General features: G+C 43.9%; 1 protein-coding gene across 6 annotated transcripts in view; it reads right to left on the bottom strand.

Moving 5' to 3' along the window:
* The window catches only part of NCOA7 (nuclear receptor coactivator 7), a 113,220-nt gene that overhangs the window by 54,743 nt on the left and 35,732 nt on the right, over nt 1–22,745 (bottom strand). The gene's annotated exons all lie outside the window — the stretch shown is intronic.

Below are 22,745 nucleotides of genomic sequence, written 5' to 3'. Positions count from 1 at the left end.
TCAAACAAAATTGGAGACTCGTAAAAAGGAACTATATTCAGTGAACACATTTTATTTTCTATCCTCGGATTTTAAACTGTTCTTTTTCTGGTAAAACAGTAGATGGGTCTTTGCAAAATCGAGTCATATATTACTCCTAATAAAACAATTTCTCTCTCATCAAGATTTCTGTATGAGTTGAAGTCACTTAGATATACAGATCAAAGATCAGCTCTTTGCTTAGGAGCTAAGCAGAACTGATTTTGGTATCCAAAAGGATGTACTAATCTTGTTCTGATACACTGGCTTACCAAAACAAGCTGACTAGTCAATAATATTGTAATTACTATGTATGGTGCCAGGTGGGTACTGGAAGTATTGGGGGAAACACTTTGTAAAGTATATGATTATCTAACCACTGTGCTTTACACCTGAAGCTAACACAATATTGAATGTAACTGTACTTGAAAATAAAGTTTTTTTAAATGCTTGAGATGAACCTTACTGCCCACTTCCAAAAATTATTCCTTCTAGGAGAGGAAAGAGACATCAAAAATTAGTTCCATGTGGCCTGAGATATGTTGCTTTTTAATCTTCTGAATTTTTCCACTTTATGTTGATTTAAATGTCCTCATTTCACTGTCCTCACTCATATCTAGGGCATATATTTTGATGATCAGCAGCACTGTTTCATTAGGGACTGGTTTTCACACTTGGAAATAAGAAAATGAAACACATTGTTTTATTCATTTTCTCCCTTTTCCACACAGACAGTTATTGCCAATGCACATAGCCAAACATCATTATTTCAGGGGGAAAAATGCTAGAGAACAGCAATACCAAACTTGTTTAACAGAAAATAGAGTATAATTTAATACTTAAAAAAATAATTCTTTATTGTTGAAAGTATTATATATGTCCCCTTTTTTCCCCAGTGACCCCCTCCAGCCCACCCCCTCCAGCCCACCCCCACCCCAGGCTATGCGTTAATACTTCACTAATTTTACAATCAGCTACCTCTTTTTGGACTAGAGTACTTGATGGGACAGGGAGGGAACAGAGCGGGCACTAGTAATTTCACAGCTATTCTAAATCATGTCTGTTCTTTCCAAGATTATACGTTGACCTGGTCACTGGGCCCAGATGCTGAGCCCTCCGGGAGTTTGCCTCCGGAACGCTGTCCTTTTTCCAATTCCAGGAACAGGATGGCTGTTGTGACATCGTACTTGAAGATCCTGGGAAAGATGTGCTAAGCACATACCCTCTTCCCCTCCCTGCTGCATTCCTCAGCTGCACGTAGCCTCCTTTCCCCCTACTCCTTATATTCAGGCGACTGGGAGGAGATGTTAGAGCAGTTTTTCAAGGTATCATACCTGCTGCTCTCTCCGATGGCTGGCAAACTGAATAAATGAACATAAAAGACTCAACCCTGGCTCTGCTTATTGGCCCAGTAGGGACAGCTAGCCCCTGGACTCCCTTTAGTGTCCAGTTTCAAAATCCGCTGGGACTGCGAGCAGGACGTTTTCTTGGGTAAGTACCAGAGGTCCCACTGGCTGCCGGCCCAGGGGTTTGTGGGCTAAAACCAAGGCTTTTCCTTTATTCTCGGCGCTGCCAGGAATTTTCCACCTTCAGCTCAACCCCCTGTGTTTTCAGGGGAGGCATCTGTTGCCTCCCAGCTGGATTGAGCCTGATGAGCTCCTGGTTGCAAGCGGCTTCAATGGTCCTTGCCTGGTCTCTGCACCCAACGGTCATAGAGACACAGCTGTTGGTTTCTTCTTGAGCCTGAATGGCACCGGGTTACAGGGCACCCTGTCTGGCTGTACAGACAAGAGGGAAAGCCTTCGTCTGTCTGTTGTGTGTAGTGTAATCACTGTGTAGAGAAGTATTTTTGTTATTTGTTGATGTCTTTTCTTTACAGTTTGTTTGGTTGAGTTTGCTTGGCAAATGGGTGCAGTGGTTCAGTCCCAAAGGCAGCCCACTAGGACCAATCCTGACAGAATGGGCTACCTATGCATATCCACCTATGACACAAAGGAAAATGGTATTTTACTGGAATATGCTTGGCCTATGCATAATTTAGATTCTGGAGAGAGGTGGCCGTTGAATGGGTCTTTGAATTATTATACCATATTACAGCTGGAATTGTTTTGTCAAAGATTGGGAAAGTCGCCCTAACTGGTTTGGCTCAGTGGATAGAGCGTCAGCCTGCGGACTCAAGGGTCCCAGGTTCGATTCCGGTCAAGGGCATGTACCTTGGTTGCGGGCACATCCCCAGTAGGGAGTGTGCAGGAGGCAGCTGATCGATGTTTCTCTCTCATTGATGTTTCTAACTCTCTACCCCTCTCCCTTCCTCTCTGTAAAAAAATCAATAAAATATATTAAAAAAAAAGATCAGGAAAGTGGGGAGAGATGCCATATGTAAAGAGGCCTTTATGTCACTGCATAATTCTGATTCTGATGAAAATGAATAGGGACTAAGTTAATATTTTGGAGAGAGGATGTGGTATTGGTAGTACCGGAAACTAAGGATCAGGAATGGAAGGATAGGGATGAGCCAGAGGCTGCCGTGTGGTCTACTATTAAGGCACCCTCTCCGAGTCCGCCAAGAACCTAAGAGCTCCCCCCCTACCCTGGACTCGTAGGGAAGACAGTCTTGAGACGGTTGCCCCATCTCCCTCGAGGACGAAGCAAGGCACTCAATTTGGAGAGGATAAAGGTACCTCCTGGCAGGGCAATTTCCACTTTGCCATCAGGAGCCACTGAAGCTGGACAACCCACAAGACTGCTGGGCCCACACCCCTTCTCTACCTTGAATTTGCTTCACTGGAAGAACTCCAATCCCTCTTATCAGGAGGATCCCACCAAAGTTACGGACCCGACAGTTTCTACTTTGCTACGCATAATCCCAGTTGGGCTGATATCCAGGCTCTGTTAACGCCCTTTAACTGGGAATAAGAGGGGATAGTTTATGACAGAGCTAGAGAGGAAGCACGCTGGCTCCGTCAGAAGATCCGGCCCATGCTCCAGAGCTGGCAGGAGCTATCCCATTCCTCAAACCCAACTGGGACCCTAATGACAGGGGGGGGGGGGGGGTTGCCCGGCTCGAGCATCATCGGAGATGCATTGTAGGAGGGTTCAGGGAAGGGCTCCCCAAACAGAAGAGCTTGAATATGGTACAAGCAGGCCAACAAAAAATGGACGAGGGTCCTTCTGCAATTCAGAAAGGACTCTATCAGGCCTACTGGAAATATAGACACAGACCCCCTCCCTCCCCAACCAAAGAACATTTGCATTGTAAACTGGGCTTTTATCAGCCAAAGTGCTCCAGAAACCAGGAAAAAGCTACAGAAAGTTGAAGGGGCACTTGGGGATGAATCCTTCTCAACTAGTTGACATTGCCTTTTAAGACTATTATAACAGGGAAAGTAAAAAGGCCCAGATGGCTGGAAACCAAAGGCCCAAGGCCGGAGGGCCAAGAGGAAAGGAGGAAAAAAGAAACCTGTTAGGCACAGATCAATGTGCAAACTACAAGGGTAAAGGCCGCTGGGAGAACGAATGCCCAAAAAAGGAAGGAGGCCCAGAGGACCAACAGGAAAGGGCAAAAGGTGATGTTAAACAGGGAACGGACTCTGAGGAGGTCAGACAGGCCCAGAGGCTCCAGCTTCTAGCCTCTCCCAGGTGCCTCGGCAAAACAGGGTGGGGGAGGGGGGACAACAAAAAGGAGATTCTCTGATACGGGAGACACCTATTCTGTCCTCATGCCCCTCTAGCTAAACCTTCATCTCAAACAGTGGCTTGACTGGAATCTCTGGAACAACAAGCCTTTTTGAACCTGTTAGAATGTGCCACTGGCGATACAAGTCTAACCCATACATTTCTGTGCATCCCCAAGTGCCCCATCCCTCTTCTAGGGCGGGACCAATCACCTTTCTCCCGGATGAGCAACAGCTCCATCTACAAGTCCCACAGGAGCATGCCCGGCAATGTCTTGTACAGGATCAAGGAAAGCCCGAACCTGCCCCAGTGCCAGCTGAACTAGAGACCCAGGCACAACCATTCGAATGGGTTCAGGAGAACCGGGGAGGGCAAAACGGGCTTTACCAGTCAAGACGGACTGGAAACCAGGGACAAAGATTCCCCACAAAAAGCAACACCCTTGAAGGAGGCACTTGAAGGGATTCGGCCACTTATTCAGAAATTTCTTAAATTTGGTTTGATTTGATCATCACTCCCCATACAACATCCCTGTGTTGCCAGTAAAGAAACCTTAAAACAGAGGAGTACCGGTTTGTCCAGGACTTATGGGCCATAAATGAAATTCCCCAGGACATACATCCCACTGTACCCAATCCTTGATTAAGGGGATACCTGGGGACAGGGAATGGTTGAAGATGCTTTCTTCTGTGTGCTGGTTAACCCAGATTCAACCACCTTTTGCCTCTGAATGGCAAGACCCAGAGACTCTGGTCAAGACTCAGTACTGCTGGACAGTCCTCCCCTAGGCTTAAAGCCTAGGGCTTTAAGAATTCCCCCACTGTTTTCTAGGAAATGCTAAGTAAGCCAGGACCTGGATGAGTTACAGCTCCGGAAAGGCACACTGTTACAGTATGGGGACCCTCCTCATCAGTGGACCCATGTAGAGGACTGTTTGAAGAATACCATTGATGCCCTCAATCATTTAGCAGACTGTGGCTATAAAGTTTCAGCTTCAAAAGCCCAGATTTGCACACAAGCTGTTACGTTTCTGGGATTCCTCCTGGAACCTGGGAAAAGGAGTTTAATAAGGGACCACAGGGAAACAATCATTCAAATACAGTCCCCTAAAACAAAGATATAATTGAGAGAATTTGGGGGAATGGTTGGGTACTGTCATATTGGGACTCCCAACTTTGGACTTGGGATTAGGCTCTGGAAGGGCCAGAGGACAGCCCCTTGAATGAAACAAGGAATGTGAATGGATCTTTGAGACCTTGAAGGCCTGACTGGCAGTGGCATCTGCTCTGGGACTCCCAAATATGTTGAAGCTTTTCCAGCTATATGTGCATGAAAGGAAAGGAGCTGGAATTGGGGTCCTCACTCAGACTCTTGGGGGCCACCCCATGCCAGTTGCTTGCTTGTCTGTGAAATTGGACCATACTGTTCAAGGTTGGCCAACATGCTTAAGATCGGTAGTGGTCACCTGTGAGCACCTACAAGAAGCAGAAAAATTCTCTCTTGGTCAGCCAAGTACTACCTTGTGCCTCACCAAGTTCTTAGTCTACTGGAACAGCGAGGAAATTGCTGGCTGACAGCAGGAAGGATGGGAAGATACCAGGCGGTACTCCTACTAGACAATCCCAATGTCTCTCTCAAAACTGTGAGTACTCTTACTCCTGCCACACTGCTCCCTACCCTGACAGGACCACTTTGCCTCATGACTGATCACGGACGAGGTGTATTCCAGCGGGTCAGATCTCCAGGACTACCCACTAGAAGGGGCTGATGGGACTTTATTCAAAGATAGGAGGAGCTATGTAGAGCAGGGGAAGGGAAGTGGGGATACGCAGTGGTCACGCTGGACAAAACAAATGAGGCTAAGGCACTGGCTCCAGGAACTTCGGCACAGAAAGCTGAATTCATTGCTTCTACTAGGGCACTAGAATTATCTAAAGAAAAACATGTAAACATGTATGCTGACTCTAAATATGCCTTCATAATCCTGAATATGCATGGTACTATGTGAAGAGGGGGCTGTTAACGGCCAACAGAAAGGACATGAAACATGCGCCGGAAATTTTGGACGTGGTACAAGCCATTCTCGGCCCTACCCAAGTGGCGGTAATATACTGCCCTGGACAGAAAGAGAAAACAGAGAAGCAAAAGGAAATTGGCAGAGGAAGCCCATTTACTAGTCAAGACTGAACTGAAACCAGGTAAAAAATGGCAAAGGAAGCAGCAAAAGGAGAATATTTACTACCACTAATACCCGCATTAGATTTATTCAAGTTTCAATCAGAATATTCAATTTCAGATCAGAAAAGAGCCGAGAAATGGAAGTTCAAGGAAATTAAGGATGACTGGAAAATAAATGAACCAGGGGTTATCCTTCCGCCTGAACGGTTAAGAGAAGCATATGTCCTGAAGCATAGTCATGAGGCAACCGATTATGGAAGAGAGACTCTGTCTGCCTATATCAGACCCTGGGTCACAGGTCCAGGAATTGCTCAGGCAATTCGTCGAGTCACAGGCAGGTGCCTCCCATGCCAGACAAATAATCTCAAGGCAGATCCCCAGCGAAGGAAGGAAGGGGGGCAGTACCATAGCAGTCCCTGGGAGGACTGGCAGAGAGACTTTACCTGGATGCCAAAGTCTGGGGGTTGAAGGTACTTACTTGTTCCTAGTGGCACATTTTCAGGATGGGCCAAAGCCCTTCTGGAGGAGATTATTCCTCCATGTGGACTCCCTAACAGCCTGCCAAGTGATAATGGGCCTGCCCTTGTTCCTGAAATTACACAGAAGGTCAGGAAATTCCTCGGTTTAACTTGTAAATTACATACTGCACGGAGACCACAGGCCTCAGGAAGAGTTGAGAAAATGAACCGTACCTTCAAGAAAAATACAGCTGTGTCAGGAACCTCACCTACACTGGGGTCAGGTGTTTGCCAACTGCCCTGCTCAGGATGTGAGTAGCTCCCTGAAGCAGGACTGGCTTAAGTCAAGTCCCTACGAAATAGTATACGGGTGACCATTTCAGGTCACGATAGCAACAGGAGGTGTATGTATAGATCATGATATGAAGGTTACAAATGAAAGTTATGTCCAACATCTTGTTCAAACATTAACTATAATTGATTTGGCATCTCTGGGTCTTTTTGTCACAGGTCCACTGCAGCCTTTTGAAGCAAGAGGCAAAGTCTTACTCAAGACATGGAAAACTGGATCACCAGAAGGTCCACTGGAAGAGAGAGAGACCAGGCCATGGGATGTCCTCCTCGCCACCCCAGCTGCTTGGAAGCCGGCAGGAATAGAAGCCTAGATCCATCACACCAGCGTCAACAGGGCACCAGAGGAAGAGTGGACCGTGAAAGCCAACGAGGACCTAAAAGTTGTCCTCCAAAGACAGTCCTTGTCCTAATCCTGGTTTTGCTTCTTACCATCCCAGCATCAGGAGAGATAATCCCTTTGAAGAGAGATGAGAATATCTGGGTCTATTTGGCAAGGAATGTGCTTAATGTCTCTGACTTTTGCCTTTCGGGTGGAATTTCTGTAAAACAGACTTTCGCATCGGGCCTAATCGGAATTGGGACACCAATTGCTAATATAAAAAATTATACTCATTTTAGGCATTTTAGAAAAGAGATAACTTATTGGGACCTTTATGCGGTAGGACCAAGTGTCCAACAAAAAGACAAGGACATGTTTTCTCTGAAGATTGCAGCAGTGGTCCCCAGTGGTGAATGTCTCTATTTCACTGGCTGTACTAGGTACTGCCTCTCCTTGTTTCATGATTACAATATGAGCTGTTCTGATAACTCATCTATCTCTTACGGAAGTGGACATACCAGATTGCCAGCCGGTTGGTTCCTCATATGTGGTCTCACTGTTTATACCTACATCCCCGCTAACAGCACAGGGGGGCCGTGCTCTTTAGGGCGACTGACTGTTCTTATGCCTCAGAAACACCCCGTCACCCGAGCTGAACAATACCTGGCGATGACCCTGCCTGCGGCCTGCAATGACAACCTTCATTTGTGGAGCCCTGCTGAATACGTTTCTTTCACCGTTTTTGTCACGTCGGTCATGGTAACGTCTCCCCAAGTAGAAAAAGGTCGGCTGGCTTGCAGTATCGTCAAGGCCCTTAACACCACCGCCAGGGCTGTCAGTGCCAAAAACCTAGAACTGGGTCAGGTTGGGGAGGCAGTTCTAGAACACCGAGCGGCACTTGATTACATACTATTACGACATCATCGTGGATGCGATCACTTCCAAGGACTATGTTGTTTTAACCTTTCTGACGGTTCTCAGCTGACAGAACACAACACTCAGCAAGTCAACGAGACCATCTCCAAGACAAAGCCATGTGAGGGCTTTTCCGGGACTGACCTATTCGTTATAATTTTCCTTCCTTTATTTTTTGCAGCTTGTTGTTGCTTTCTGTATTTTTTCCACTTCAGGTCCCGCATGCGCTGTATCTCCTCACTGCGATCTCTGAAGCGAAGGAGAAAGCTCTTCAACAGGGACAGAGCTTCCATCTGAAACTAGTCTCACAGATATAAAATGGCAATCCTGACAGCGGGGAAGTGATAGGGCAGGGAGGGGACAGAGTGGGGCACTAGCAATTTCACGCGTATTCGAAATCTTGTCTGTTCTTTTCAAGATTAAAAGAAGGTTCACTTTGACCTGGTCCCTGAGCCCAGATGCTGACCCCTTCGGGAGTTTGCCTCAGGAATGTCTCGCGTTCTCCAATTCTGGGAACAGGATGGCTATCGTGGCACTGTACTTGGAAGGTCCTGGGAAAGATGTACGAAGCACATACCCTCCTCCCCCTACCTTGCTGCCTTCCTCAGCTGCAGGGAGCCATCTTTCCTCCCTACTTACTAGCATATTCCGCCAACTGGCAGGAGATGTTAGAGCAGTTTTTCAAGGTATCATACCTGCTGCTCTCTCCAATGGCCAGCAAATCGAATAAATAAACGCACATAAAAGATTCAACCTTGCCCTGGCCGGTTTGGCTCAGTGGATAGAGCGTCGGCCTGCGGACTCAAGGGTCCCAGGTTCGATTTCGGTCAAGGGCATGTACCTTGGCTGTGGGCACATCCCCAGTGGGGAGTGTGCAGGAGGCGGCTGATCGATGTTTCTCTCTCATCGATGTTTCTAACTCTCTATCCCTCTCCCTTCCTCTCTGTAAAAAATCAAGGAAATATATTTTTAAAAAATAAAAAAGATTCAACCTTGTCTCTGCTGATTGGCCCAGTCGTGACAGGTAGCCCTGGGTCCCCCTTTCGTGTCTGGTTTCACACTCATGAGATTTTGTTTCTCTGAAGGTTATCAACATGACTGGAACATTCTGATCCCATAACTGGACATCAGAGGTGAGTGGCAGAAGCCCACTATAAAATCTTTCCTTCAAAGCATGGAAATACACTTTTAACACCTCTGCAAGAGGGGAAGGCTGCCAGTCTGATGAATGTGGTACAGTTAATGCTCCTCAAACATTCCATTTTAGGCTTTTTTCTTTGGGCCTTCTCTTTTTTCTCAGGTTAGTATCTGTCATGCTAAGACATTCTCACAATAGGGTTTTGTTATCACTAAATGCAGGTACACTGAAAACAAAAGGTGTACAAGAAAATAAACTCCCCTATTTCACCTAAGCAATTGTAATAATCCCAAGTGTACACTTATTAATATTGTGGACTAAAAAATACTTGGTAAATCATCTTAAACAGATGAGTGACTGAAAATAATGCGACATATTTCACATTTGACTGCTGCGAATATAAGTTTAAAAAAATCTTCGTTATGCTGCCATTATCTTTCTTTAGAAGAGATCACAATTACATAAAACAAGTGTCTATTATTTGACTCCCTCCCACTATTATAACTAGACCCTGTCAGTTCTCTTTCCTGCATCTCTCCTTTCAAATGCACTCTCTCTTCTTGAGCTCTGCTTCCATCAAATCATTTCAGGCATTCATTATCTCTCAAAACTGGACTGTTTCTTACAATATAATTTATTATGCTTTGATTTATTACAAACGTAATGCATGTTAATACTACAAAAGTTTGAAAATGTAGAAGAATAAAAAGAATAAAACAAATCAAATAAAAGGCTAAGACTAAGAAGCAAGAACTCTTTTGAAGAGGTCATATAAAAGCTATAAGATAGGTCTGGCCCACGTGGCTCAGTGGTTGAGCATCGATCACAGGAGGTCACAGGTTCGATTCCCGGCAGGGCACATGCTTGGGTTGTGGGCTCAATCCCCAGTGTGGGGCATGCAGGAGGCAGGCAATCAATGATTCTCTCTCATTGTTGATGTTTCTATCTCCCTCTCCCTCTCTCTTCCTCTCTGAAATCAATAAAAATGTATATTTTTGAAAGAGCCAGAAGATAGGGTAACTAAACTATTCGGACCTTCCCTCAAAGGCAGAAGAATGAGGCAGCAATGGTTCATCATGATTCTGAGCATCTTAACTGTCGCTTCCCATAAAGGACTACTAAAGGGCTGAGTCTTGGCTTTTTCACATAAACATTGTGTGCACTTGTAGGACACGTGCATACCTCATTTTTTCCCCTACCAGTATCACAACCCTCAGCAGACTGAAGGAAAAAATAAGGTGACACTGCTAAAGAAAGCACTTTCACAGCCGAATGAACGGTTTTCCTCTGAAGCTTTTTCCATTACTCAAGAAAGGAAGGTCAGGGTACTGGCAGCAGTCAAAGCCAGGGCCTCGGGCCAGCGCCTTCCCTCGTCTCTGCAGAGCTCGCGCTGTGGCTTGCTGACATCCAGTGGAACCCAACCCAAAGAGGCACCAAATGATGAGAGGCTCTCCTCAGCGCTGAAGGGAGAGCTTCGGGAGGGTAGGACTGTGTCTGTGTTTTGTATTCCAAGGCCTACGCATGGTATACATTAGGCACTCAATAAGTATTTCTTGAATGAATGAATGGATGGATGGATGGATGGATGGATGGATAAATGGATGGATAAATGGATAAATGAATAAATGAGGCTATGATCTAATTTGGCTGAGATCTGCTCTCCCACAAACATGTCATTTCACAGCTTTCTCTGCTTAGTAGCATGGTCTCAAAAATAAACTCCCATCTCCTTATTTAGATATTTATATAAAAAGAAAATATATTAGCCACCTGTAATTTAAAATGTATTAAAATATAGACTTCTTTAATTAATATTAAGTTAATGACTCCTTAATTCCACAATTTGAGGTCCACGTGTTTCTGTAAAAAGTGCCATAGACATAAATACCTAGCATGGCACTGTCCAATACCGTAGCCACCAGGCAGCCACCTGTGGTTGTTAGATTTAATTAAAATTTAATAGAAACTTAAAACTCAGTTCTTCAGTTGCAAGAGCCACACAATTCAAGAGCTCAACAGACTTATGTCTTGGTGGGCACTGAATTAGATAACACACGTGTAAAACACTCTACCATCACAGTAAGGAATATTACTACTAATTGTGTTCTCTCTAGTGTATAAAAGTCAAAAGAAAATTTTTTTTAAGTATTTAGTCTCTGAAGTCTCCTTCTTACCATAAGAATAATTTAACACATTGTCAATTTTTAAAAATTGAGTTTTACTTTTTAAAAAAGGTTATCATGAAAAGTTTTAAAAAGCGTCTTCTAACAGCAACCATCAAGTTGGCTAAGGAATGAGGTGCTGTGTTACGTACTTTACAAATATTATTCTATCCTCAAAGAGCCCAACAAGGTAGGCAATCTTATCTCCATGTGACCGATAAGAAAGGGAAGGATGTGAAAAATTAGGGCCATTTCTTAAAATCACAGGGCATCATTAAGTTGCAGAGCAGGAATTCACAACGCAAAGTTCAAGCCAATGGTCACAACACTTCCCACGACCCCTCCTAAAAGTGTCCTATGGCATATATATGTACAACTTGACTTTAAAATTAAAGCCACTGGACTTTTACAATTCTACGTACTACTTAGAGGAGAACGGCCTGGCAATCTAGTGGGCTTCAATGAGGAATACACTCACAGGAAGGAAAGATTTAGCTTCTGGGTGTGGCTCTCTGTGTATCAGCCATGACCTCTGCAAATGCGATAAAGTCTCCAGCACTTCTAAGGTGAATAAAAGCAAAAGGCTGGCATGATTTTCAAGGTCCTAACAGCTCACACATGGTTGAGATTAGGAGATGTGCTGAAGCTGCTGTTTTGAGATAAAAAAGAAATATATATATATGTTTATATCAAAACTAAACCTTCCCAAGAGCCCGCACTTTCCTGTGCTCCCTCATATCCGATTCCATTTTCCTTACACCTCAGAGTTCCCAGGCCTGCAGAGGCAGAGGCAGAGGCAGAACATCATTCATATACAAAGAATGTTAAAGGGGGTGAGGGGTGGAGGACGCAAAATAAAAAATCCTATATAATAAATTAGTCTCATAAAAGGCAAATATGCAAATTGACCAAACAGTGGAACGACCGGTCGCTATGACACGCACTGACCATCAGGGGCAGACCCTCAATGCAGGAGCTGCCCCCTGGTGGTCAGTGCTCTCCCACAGGGGGTGTGCCACTCAGCCAGAAAGCCAGAAGCCAGGCTCATGGCTGGAGAGCGCAGCGGGAACCTCTCCTGCCTCTGAGGCAGCGCTAAGGACCCCTCGGAGGATGTCCGACTGCCAGCTTAGGGCGCGGGGAGTGGGCCTCAGCTGGCAGGCGGACATCCCCTGAGGGGTCCCAAACTGCAAGAGGGCGCAGGCCAGGCTGAGGGACCCCTCCCCCACCCCGGTGCACAAATGTCAGGCACCAGGCCTCTAGTAAAAAAATAAAAAGCATTCTTCTTTGATTTGGAGCTAAAGGCCCATGAATAAAAGTAGAAAATGTCAAGAATGACCCACCCTGAGGGCAATATAGTATTTTGTTGTTTTCAGTTTTTTGAGTTTTTATTGATTTTTTTGGAGAGAGAGGGATATGACAGAGTAACATTGATCAGCTGCCTCCTGTGGGGATCGAGCCCTCAACCTGGGCATGTGCCCAGACTGGGAATCGAACCTGTGACATCTTGGTTCATAGGTCAATGCTCAACCACTGAGCCACACCAGCCAGGCTCAGTTTTTTGTTTTTTAATTTCCTTGAGCATACCAACCACTACGGTGTCTCATTTTATTGTTACAGGTGAAGAGGAGAGATTTGATCTAACTCTGGAGAGTATATTAATGAATGGAGGGAAATAAAACCTACTTTGGGCCACCCCTGTATAGCTATGGAAAAATGGCTGAATGGTCAATAGGGAAGGAGAGGGAAGGGGGCAATTTTATTTAAATTTATATAATTTGTTATTGTTGAATATTTTGCACAGCAAGCATGTATTCCTTTTGCAATCATAACATCAATACATATGTAAAAGTTAAACATCTGCAGCTATGGCAACATGTCTGTAAATCTCTGTCCTTATTCTCCCCAGTCCAGCTATCACAGCGATTTCCTGAACTGCAGCCCCGCTTCCTTCCTTATCGGATGGCGCTGGTCTGTCTCCCTCAGGAGACCTTCACTAGGATCTTGTTCATGCCTGTTCCGCTGCAACCTTGTCATGGACTGTTCTGACCTTCAGGGGGCAGGCTGTTTTTTTCCTGGTTGCCTAAAAGTGACTCTTGCCATTTGGGGATTGACGGAAATGAGGTGCAGTCAGAGCCAGGGACCTCATTGTTCCTTCGTAGGTACGCATCCTTGGGCAAGTTACTAAACCTAAGCCTAAGGTTCCTATCCTTGAAAGGAAAGTAATGGTTTGTGATGCCTAAATAGCACACAGAAAGCTGGCTTTTACTACCAACAACAGTCTGTGCCTGGTTCTCGTAAGAGCTCAGCCCAATGACCAGAAGTTACGACTCTGTTGTCCTGCAGCTGCTGTCATTACTTGGGAATTTCTCAGCATCTAAGTAAATGAAGTAGCATATAAAGCAGTAAGAACACAACAAAGAAGGCATTTGATAAATTCTCGATGTTAAAATTGTGTGTTCACATTATTTTTCTCAGTGTATGTAAATAATTTTATTTAATTCTGCTAGGAATTTAGTCACCAGTACAAAGCCATTTTTTATTATTTTTTAAATATATATATTTTTATTGCTTTCAGAGAGGAAGGGAGAGGGAGAGATAGAAACATCAATGATGAGAGAGGGTCATTGACCAGCTGCCTCCTGCGTCCCAGGCATATGCCCCAACGAGGAATCGAACCTGTGACCTTCTGGCTCATCAATGCTCAACCATTGAGCAACACTGGCCAGACCAAAGCCATTTATTATAAGAGAACATCACTTCCAGTATTCCACTTCATCTTGTGATTTCACAAGTAGAAGGTCAGCTTGCAGTCTCCAGTGCAAATCCCCAAGTGTGATATATGCCAAACAAAATCACCCTTAAAGCCAGAGGTGGAAAAATCATTTTTAAAAGTAAACCACTGTTGAAAATTCTCTCTTGAAAGTATGACCAAATAAAACCAAACAGTTTAGGAGAAATCACTGAAAAAATCTTCAGCTGCTCCTGATAGTAGGGCCACCCTTTGTGCATTCTTTTTTCCACTTTGTCTGATTTTGGTAAGATCCCCCACCCCCAAGAGAATTCATCAGCTCAACCGGAAACACCCTGGTTCCAAAGGACCAATGCAGTCAGAATAAGAGATCCTTTGGCTTCAGGTTCAAAAAATAGTGATATATCCATCCAGGTGAACAAAGATACACACAATGGAACTTCCCTGACCTCCAGAAACAATGCCTTCCCACAGAGACCCCTCAACACAATATGATCAGGGACAAAGCACAAAAATTCCCTTTTTAAAAATCCTCACTCCAGGACATGCTTGAGTGTGTGTGTGTGTGTGTGTGTGTGTGTGTGTGTGTGTGTGTGTGAGAGAGAGAGAGAGAGAGAGAGAGAGAGAGAGAGAGAGAGAGATTAATGATTTTTGGAGAGAGAGGAAGACAGAGAAACATCAATAGGCTGCCCCATTGGTCGGCTGCCCACCCCCCACCCCCAGCACCTGCCTGGATCTAACCACAACCCAGGAAAGTGCCCCAACCTGGAATAGAACCCACAACCCTCGGGTGCATGGGATGATGCTCCAACCAACGGAGCCACCCAGTCAGGGCCTCAAATTTCCCTTTTTAAGGAGTTCTTTGTGCTATTAAGACAGCGATGGGGTCAGCAATCATAGGTACTCTGTTCGTCAAAGGGCAGGTGCCAGGAATGGGTGCAAACTGCCACCCTTTCAGAGGAGCCTTGGGTGGGTTCATGAAGAACATTTCAGAGAACCTTACATCTCCCCCTCCCCCCCCCCCCCCCCCCCGCCCCATACCGGGATGACAATGGCACTGTCACAAAATGGACGCAGAGTGCATGGAACGTTGGCCTTGTGTTTATGAAACCAGACAGGCTTCTGTTGCGTACACAGACTCCTGTGTGGGAGGGAATCTGGTTCCCTTTTCTGAAAACCAGGAGGCTGAGTCTCAACCTGAAAAAACTAGAGAGAAGTCTGGGGCACAGACAAGGGTCACACATACCTTCCCTGGAAACTGAGGAAGGGAACCAGAAAGGGGAACCTGCTCCCGGTGAGAACAGAATTGTGTTGTCCTAAGAGGAAGGAGCGAAGTCCCGGAAATATGGCATTTTCATAGTAGGAATTTTATCCACCAGGAACAAACTGATAAGCTAGCAACACAGAAGCTCGTTAAAAATCTGCCAATAGTAATGTTAAGAAGTGAAGACGTATTTGGGAGCTTTTAAATTCTCTTTCGCTTTACAAGGTTATTATATTCTGTATGTGGTTTATTTAACTTAATACAGTTAAACAAAACACTTAAAACAACACAAAACAACACACATTTATTGCCTTAGCCTGGAGGTCAGTCGTCTGAAATCAGTTGCAAGTCCACACCACCCACAGAAAAGGCTCTTTTCTTGCCTTTCCCAGCTTCCGGAACTGCATTCCTTGTGGTCCCTTCCTCCTCCTTGAGAGTCAGCAACATAGTATCTGTCTTCAATGTCACACCGTCTTCTCTGTCCTCACATCTCCCTCTGCCTCCTTAAATGGCCTCTGACATTGCATTCAGAGGCCCACATGGAAGATCTCAGATAATCTCATTTTAAGATCCTTAACTTAACCACATGCTCAAGTTCTCTTTTGCCATATAAGGAAGCATTCACAGGCCCAGGAATTCGGGCCTGGATATCTCTGAGGGCCATTATTCAGTCTACCGCAGGGAGTAAATTAGCTTTTGTGTTATGAATAATTGTAAACTGAGCATCCTATCACTGTAGGACCTTAGTCATCCATGTCCAAATCATTACTAAGTCTACACAACGCATTCTGTTACTTTAAGAAGTTCACTGCTGGCAGTGACTGGAGTTAGCACACAATTCTAAGGAAAAGCCCAAAAACGTTGATTCAGGACTCTCCTAAAATCTCAAGGTGCAATGATAATATTATAGATACTGAGCTTTCATTTTATGTTGGGTGACTCCAAAACAGCCTCTTGGGAGTGGGGATAGTGTAAGAATTTCTAACAGGATTTCTAAAAGGTTATATATCGTTTTTATATCTGATTACTTCACTCTTCCCTTAAATCTGTCATTCACTGTCCGTGATCATTTATGAAGCCAAGGAAATCTTCCAAATATTTTTTTCTTTTATTAGAGCTAATTAATGGGCCTAGAAATCGTTTTGTCAGTTAATTTAAAAAATATATATGTTTTACTCAAAAGGAAGCATATGCTCAGACTCCCCAATGACCTTCAGAGAAAACAGCATTGGGATTATTTCAAAATGACATTAATATCACAGCACCACAGAAATATACTTCAGGGACACAATGCTTCTGGAGAAACACAAAGATTTTGGCTTCTTGAAGCCATTTCAGCAAACTAACGCATAGCTACCTTAAAAATTTTCCAGCATAAATACACTAATGTTAGGGATTCTATTCTCAGATTTTTACCTAATTCCTTGTTAACTGCTTAACCTATAGAAGAATGGAGAAAAATAATGGATAAAAAAAATTACAATCCTGAAAATAATCAGTTTAGTATATAAATGAATGTTCTCCTGAAAGTGTAGTGAAACAGAACATGGGCGACCAGCATAAACGGCTTCTTGCCAGAAAACAATGATGACTGGCATAAAATTAGAATATGTTCTAACTCAACTTATCTCCCTCCTTCCCACTTTTAAAATATAGTCTGATAATTTTTAACTGCTTTTGAACAATTTGACATACAAGTATATATTCTTTTATGATCATGTTATTTCAATGTCATAAGTTAGAAGTGGCTTCATAACTTGTCCTGTCATTATGGGCACTTTCGGAAAGAAGAATCTAACATCTGGTATAAAGTTTTAAAAATTATTTTGGCAGATGCCCACAATTTAGTTGGTTTACATCCAATATGTCCATTCAATTTCTTAGAGGTATTTTTCCAGGTGATCTATCCTGGCTGTATCCTTGGGAAGTGACATTGCTCACAAACAGGATTCAGGGGGTGGGAGACTGGTGACACCTACCTTGAAAATGTTCCCCTTTAAATTAGTGTAGAATTCTGGGGGATTCACCCATATGTAAGGGTGCACCAAACTAGATTTTTGAAGAAAAGACCCTGGCCCTGCTTTCATATATCTGAGGGCCCATCTCTAGGGTGATGACCACCCAACCACATGGCAGTCCTGTTCGGGCTCTACAAAAAGCCTCATCAGTGATCAGTGCTCAAGTATATCAGTTTGCTCCTCACCAACCAAAAAGAACACCTGTGGTGTACATAATAAAAAGTACAAATTTTATCTTTGTCCCTCCCTGGTTCCTGCACAGAGTTCCTGGAACACTTGACAAGAATGTCTTTTCTATGCTAATAAGGTGACTCCCAGGACGTTTGGGCGTGGAGGGAGACAGATAACTTCAGGAAAGGGGCTGATTACCAGAAACACCAAGTTTTTTGTTGTTGTTTTTTTAATCCTCACCCAAGGACGTTTTTTTCCCCATTGAATTTTAGAGAGAGTGGAAGGGAGGGTGAGAGACACACATCTGATTGGTTGCCTCCCGCACACCTCTGACAAAGGCCGGACGGAGCTTGCAACTGAAGTACGTGTCCTTGACCGGAATCGAACCCAGGACCCTTCAATCTGCAGGCGGACCCTCTATCCACTGAACCTCTATCCACTGAACCAAGCCGGCTAGGACTCATCTTTTTTTTTTTTTTTTAATTAAATTTATAGGGGTGACAATGGTCAATTTTTAAAACTAAATTTATTGGGGTCAAGTCTTGATTATAAGTTTAGAACTTTCTTGAAAGAGGTATGGAAAGAGGCTGGAGATTTAGTTCAATCACAAATGGCCAATGAATTCATCATGCCTATATAACAAAACCTTCATAAAAACCCTTACATGACAAGGTGTGGGGAGCTTCTGGATCGGTGAACACATTGAGGTACAGGCGGGTGAAGTGCCCAGAGAGAGCATGGAAGCTCCGTACACTCCCACCCCACACTTTGTCCTACGCATCTCCTTCATTGGGCTGTCCTCAGTTATAACCTTCACAAAACATGGGTACACCGAAGTAGTGTTTTCCTGAGTCCTGTGAGTCGTTCCAGTGAATTTCAACCTGAGGAGGGAATCATGGGAGCTTCCAAATTTGTAGCCAAATCAGACAGAAAAATGGGTTAACGGGGACCTGGAAATTATGACTGGCGTCTGAAAGTGAGGGCAGTCTTGAGGGACTGAGCCTTTAAACCTGTGGAGTCTGAACCAGTTGGTGTCCGAATTGAATTGAGTGGTTGGACACCCCTTTGGTTGTGGAGAATCAGAGAATACCAGATTCTAGACTTTGCCAGAGGACCAATCTTGAGTACAGCAGAGAAGATGGAAATGAGGCTGATACTTTTACAAACACACACAAGCTAACCTCTTCTCTGATCAGAGATGGGTGACTGAATGCCCGCTGGTATGTTCTGCTTGGCCCACAAGCACTTCTTAAAAATCCAAATGACTGAATGATGAACATTGAAGTGGGGACATTTCACATAAAACTAGACTTCAAGCTCACCTTGAAGAATCAGAAGACAGAACAGCATGCTCTAGAACTGCCCATGGCCGAGCAGGATGGAGATGAGCAAAAGCAGCTGCCCTCCTCCCACAAGGTGGTCCAGTCCCCCCTTGTCTTTCCCTACACTGCCCCGGCGCCAGAGGCTGGCATTACACCTTAGTCATTCTTTCACATCACTGCTTTGGTCCCTGAATGTCATTGTTTGCATTTTTTGCTCCAGAAGCATCAAGTTTCATTCTTGGGTCAGTTCAGATCATCAGAAAGCTGCAGTCTTGGACCACATTGTGCTGGCCCATGGCCAAATGTCTTCTACTGAGTATTACATTGGCACCATGTCCTCTCGTGTCACGGCAGTAAATTGCTCTCATTGATGATGTTCAATTCGCTACCACTCCATTTTTTAGTGCTCTTTTACAAAGGACGTGATAATTTTAGAGGTAAGGGCCAGGAAAGGCTTTGTCACCTGGGGAACTGTTATGTGCTCTACTCATGAATGGGGAGAACCATGGAAAGGAGTCCTTTTAATTTATCACTGACCATGAAGTAGTTCTGAGTCAACTACCTAACCAATAGCATGCAGCTTGGTGTCCTACTTTTCATCCCAATTTACATATTCCCCGGTCTGGACTTCCAATTTTTAATTAGCATTGTATAATTTTTTTATAAGGGCAACAAAGAGAGAGTATTTTTATCAACGGATAATTGCAGTCTTGTTCCTGTGTGACCTCCTAAGGGAAACTCTGGGTTTGAGTCTCAGCTTTTTTCCTTTTCCCTTCTTCTGGGCTTATTAACACAATGTGAGAAACGAATTAGGAGGGAAGTGGGAAAGGACATATAGTGAGGAGGAAATAGAAGGAAAAATACCTAAAAAAGATGGGGGAGAGAAGAGGAAAGGAAAGGGCTGCCTAGATTTGGGAACAGCTTGTGTATAAGTTTCAAGAAGAAGAAGACTGAGTTTGGGCAAATAGCTGACAGCACATAAACAGTAGAGAGATGGGAAAAGAGGATTTTTTTTAAGTTCTACTATATGTATATAACACATTTGCCCTCCTCTTGGATATTTGTGAAGCTAATATTTGAATTATTTTCAATTATTTTCTGTCATACTTATTTTTGAATGTGACTCAAGGCTGGGACTGGACCAAAACAAGGCTGGGTACACATGGGTGAATATGTGTAGTTTTTTTAAAATGTGTTTTTATTGATATTAGAGAGAGGAAGGGAGAGGGATAGAAATTTCGATCGGCTGCCTCCTGCATGACCCCCACTAGGGATTGAGTCCCCAATCTGGACATGTTTCCTGACTAGGAATCGAACTCAGTTCATGGGTTGACACTCAACCACTGAGCCACACCAGCTGGGCCATATGTGTAGTTTTTATATGATGCCTCCAATGTTGTAGAATAAGGTAGGGTGTGAATGAATGAATGAACGAACATATAAACAAGAATCAAATAAACTTCGATCCTGGAATAATAAAGCAGGCTAATTTTAAGTTGAGTTATCTATGTCAAATTTTGAAAATTAATAAAAACCTTGAATCTGACCATGTCACAGAGGCTCAAAGGGACCAATATCGCAAGTAAAATTGTTCTACACCCTTACAATAGTAGAAATAAAACTCTACCCAACATCAATCTACTAATATAAATAATAATATAAGGTTTTTTAGGTGAACAAAAAAGACCTAACAATTCCCCTACCACTCGAACACCTGCCCATGTCCCCCAGAAAAAAAAAACCCACTGGATTTTGGGTTCATTAACTCTTCTTCCTATCTAAGGCCTCACTTGGCACACTGAGGTTTAACAAAGTACATTATATGCCATAAACGGAGTGATTAGACCACCCTCTCCAATAGCACTCTTTACCAAGAAACTTTCATGTGGGCCCTACTGTACTTTCTTTCTGATGTTTTACTAGTTGTTGACAAAAGGCAAGGTAATTTCTCATAAATATTTGTTTATATAGTTTTAAATGTTCTGGTCTCAGATATTCTTTTCCATTTTAATGCGCATTATGAGACTCTTTCAAACCTTCACAATACTTGAATAATAGTCTTCCAAATTTCCTGTGGATTTCCATGTCCCCACTTTAATCCACAGGAAAACTCAGCTGGACTTTATTTTGGCTGAGATTAAAGAAGGCTTCTGAAGAAAAAAAAGTAATGATTATAATATTTCATAAGATGAGGGAAAATAAATATGTTTTTTAACTATTACTGAGACTCTCTGCAGAGAGTATAATAGCTACAGTTCAAATGAAAGTCAAATTTAAAAAGTCTCATTGCTGTTTTATGGGTTAGGACAAAGAAGCTCCAGTCAATATTGAACCCACATATACATTACAATTTGCAGAGGTAAAATCTAAAATTCAGCATTTATTAACTATTATATCCTTAGTAACACTACTATACACACAAAAAATAAGGTGCTCTTCATCAACATATTAATTTTCCTATTTTCAGATATTGTTTGGGGGACATGTAATGTTAAAAAGAGCACTGAATTGAGTTTTCAGAATTCTACATAAAGCTGTTACAGTATCAAAAATTCTAAAATGGTAAAATAATTTAAGATAATACAATAATTACCTAAGCTAATAAAAATTATCTTTTCTATTTTGTTTTCCAAGAAGCATCTATACTAATAAAAGGGTAAAATGCTTATTAGACTAGACATCTTCCGGACATCCTTCTGGACATCCTTCCAGACAAAGCCACAGTGGCAGGGGCCTAAGCAGAGGTGGTTAGGGGCAATCAGGCCAGCAGGGGAAAGCAGTTGGGAGTGAGATAAGGCCAGTAGGGGAGGGCAGTTGTGGGTGGGATCAGGCAGGCAGGGGAGGGCAGATAGGAGCGATCAAGCAGGCAGAGGCAGTTCGGGGTGATCAGGCCGACAGGGGAGAGCAGTTGGGGGCAACCATGCTGGCAAGGGAGGGCAGTTGGGGGTGAGATCAGGCTGGCAGGCGAGGGCAGTTAGGAGTGATCAGGCAGGCAGAGGCAGTTAGGGGCGATCAGGCAAGCAGGCAGAGAGGTTAGGGGTGATCAGGCAGGCAGGCAGAGGGGTTAGGGGCAATCAGGCAGGCAGGCAGAGGCAGTTAGGGGTGATCAGGCAGGCAGGCAGGTGAGCAGTTAGGAGCCAGCAGTCCCAGATTGCAAGCCAGACATCCCCAAAGGGTCCCCGATTGGAGAGGGTGCAGGCTGGGCTGAGGGAACCCCCCCTGCAGGAATTTTGTGCACCGAGCCACTAGTACATCATAAAATCCCAGGTAGGAAAGCTCCTTAAAAGTCATCTCATGGAATCATCCAATGGTGGAAATAACTACTATATTTGCTGATCTTTCTAAAAACTCACTGCAACTCAACATTCATCATTCTTCTTTTTAACACGCTAACTCCAGTGCCTAGTTCAATGTCTGACACACTCCAGAGAACTGGAATAGGCTTTGGTTGGCCTCCCTACAATCTTTTACTCCTTGTTCTGACACCCAGGACCCTTCACTCCAACTTTTAATAGCACATCTGGGTAGGACTCCACCTCACCTCTAGGAATGAAATACCTGACCCAGGACTGTCCAATCAGAGCACTGAGGCCCTCTGGACTGCTGCCCAACTGCAGTGATTATGCCAAAAACCGGCACATGTTCTAAGCTGGTCCAATCAGGGTGAATCTCAGGACTGTATCAACTACTGGCTTGTGAACACACTCACCTTGCCTGCTGTTGTGCAAGGGGTTCCTGAGTTGGCAGTATCTAACAAGGAATCCAAAAGAATGAAAGAGCTTAGATACAGAAAAACTGAGTCATGATGACATTATTTGGGCCCCAATCATTCCTCTAGTGAAATCTAAATCTAACCCAGGCCTTTTAACTTCTGTGTTCCAATAAATCCCAAACTCCATTTCCCCCCTAAGCTAGTTTGATCTGTTTTCTGTTACTTGGTACCCCCTCTCCCCCAAGGGGGGGGGGGGAGAGCCCTGACTATTATGGAAATGTATATGCGCATG

Source organism: Myotis daubentonii, chromosome 6, assembly GCF_963259705.1.
Source record: "Myotis daubentonii chromosome 6, mMyoDau2.1, whole genome shotgun sequence".
Classification (NCBI taxonomy): domain Eukaryota; kingdom Metazoa; phylum Chordata; class Mammalia; order Chiroptera; family Vespertilionidae; genus Myotis; species Myotis daubentonii.
The sequence above is the reverse complement of the archived record's forward strand: the minus strand, read 5'-3'. Positions and strand labels throughout refer to the sequence as shown.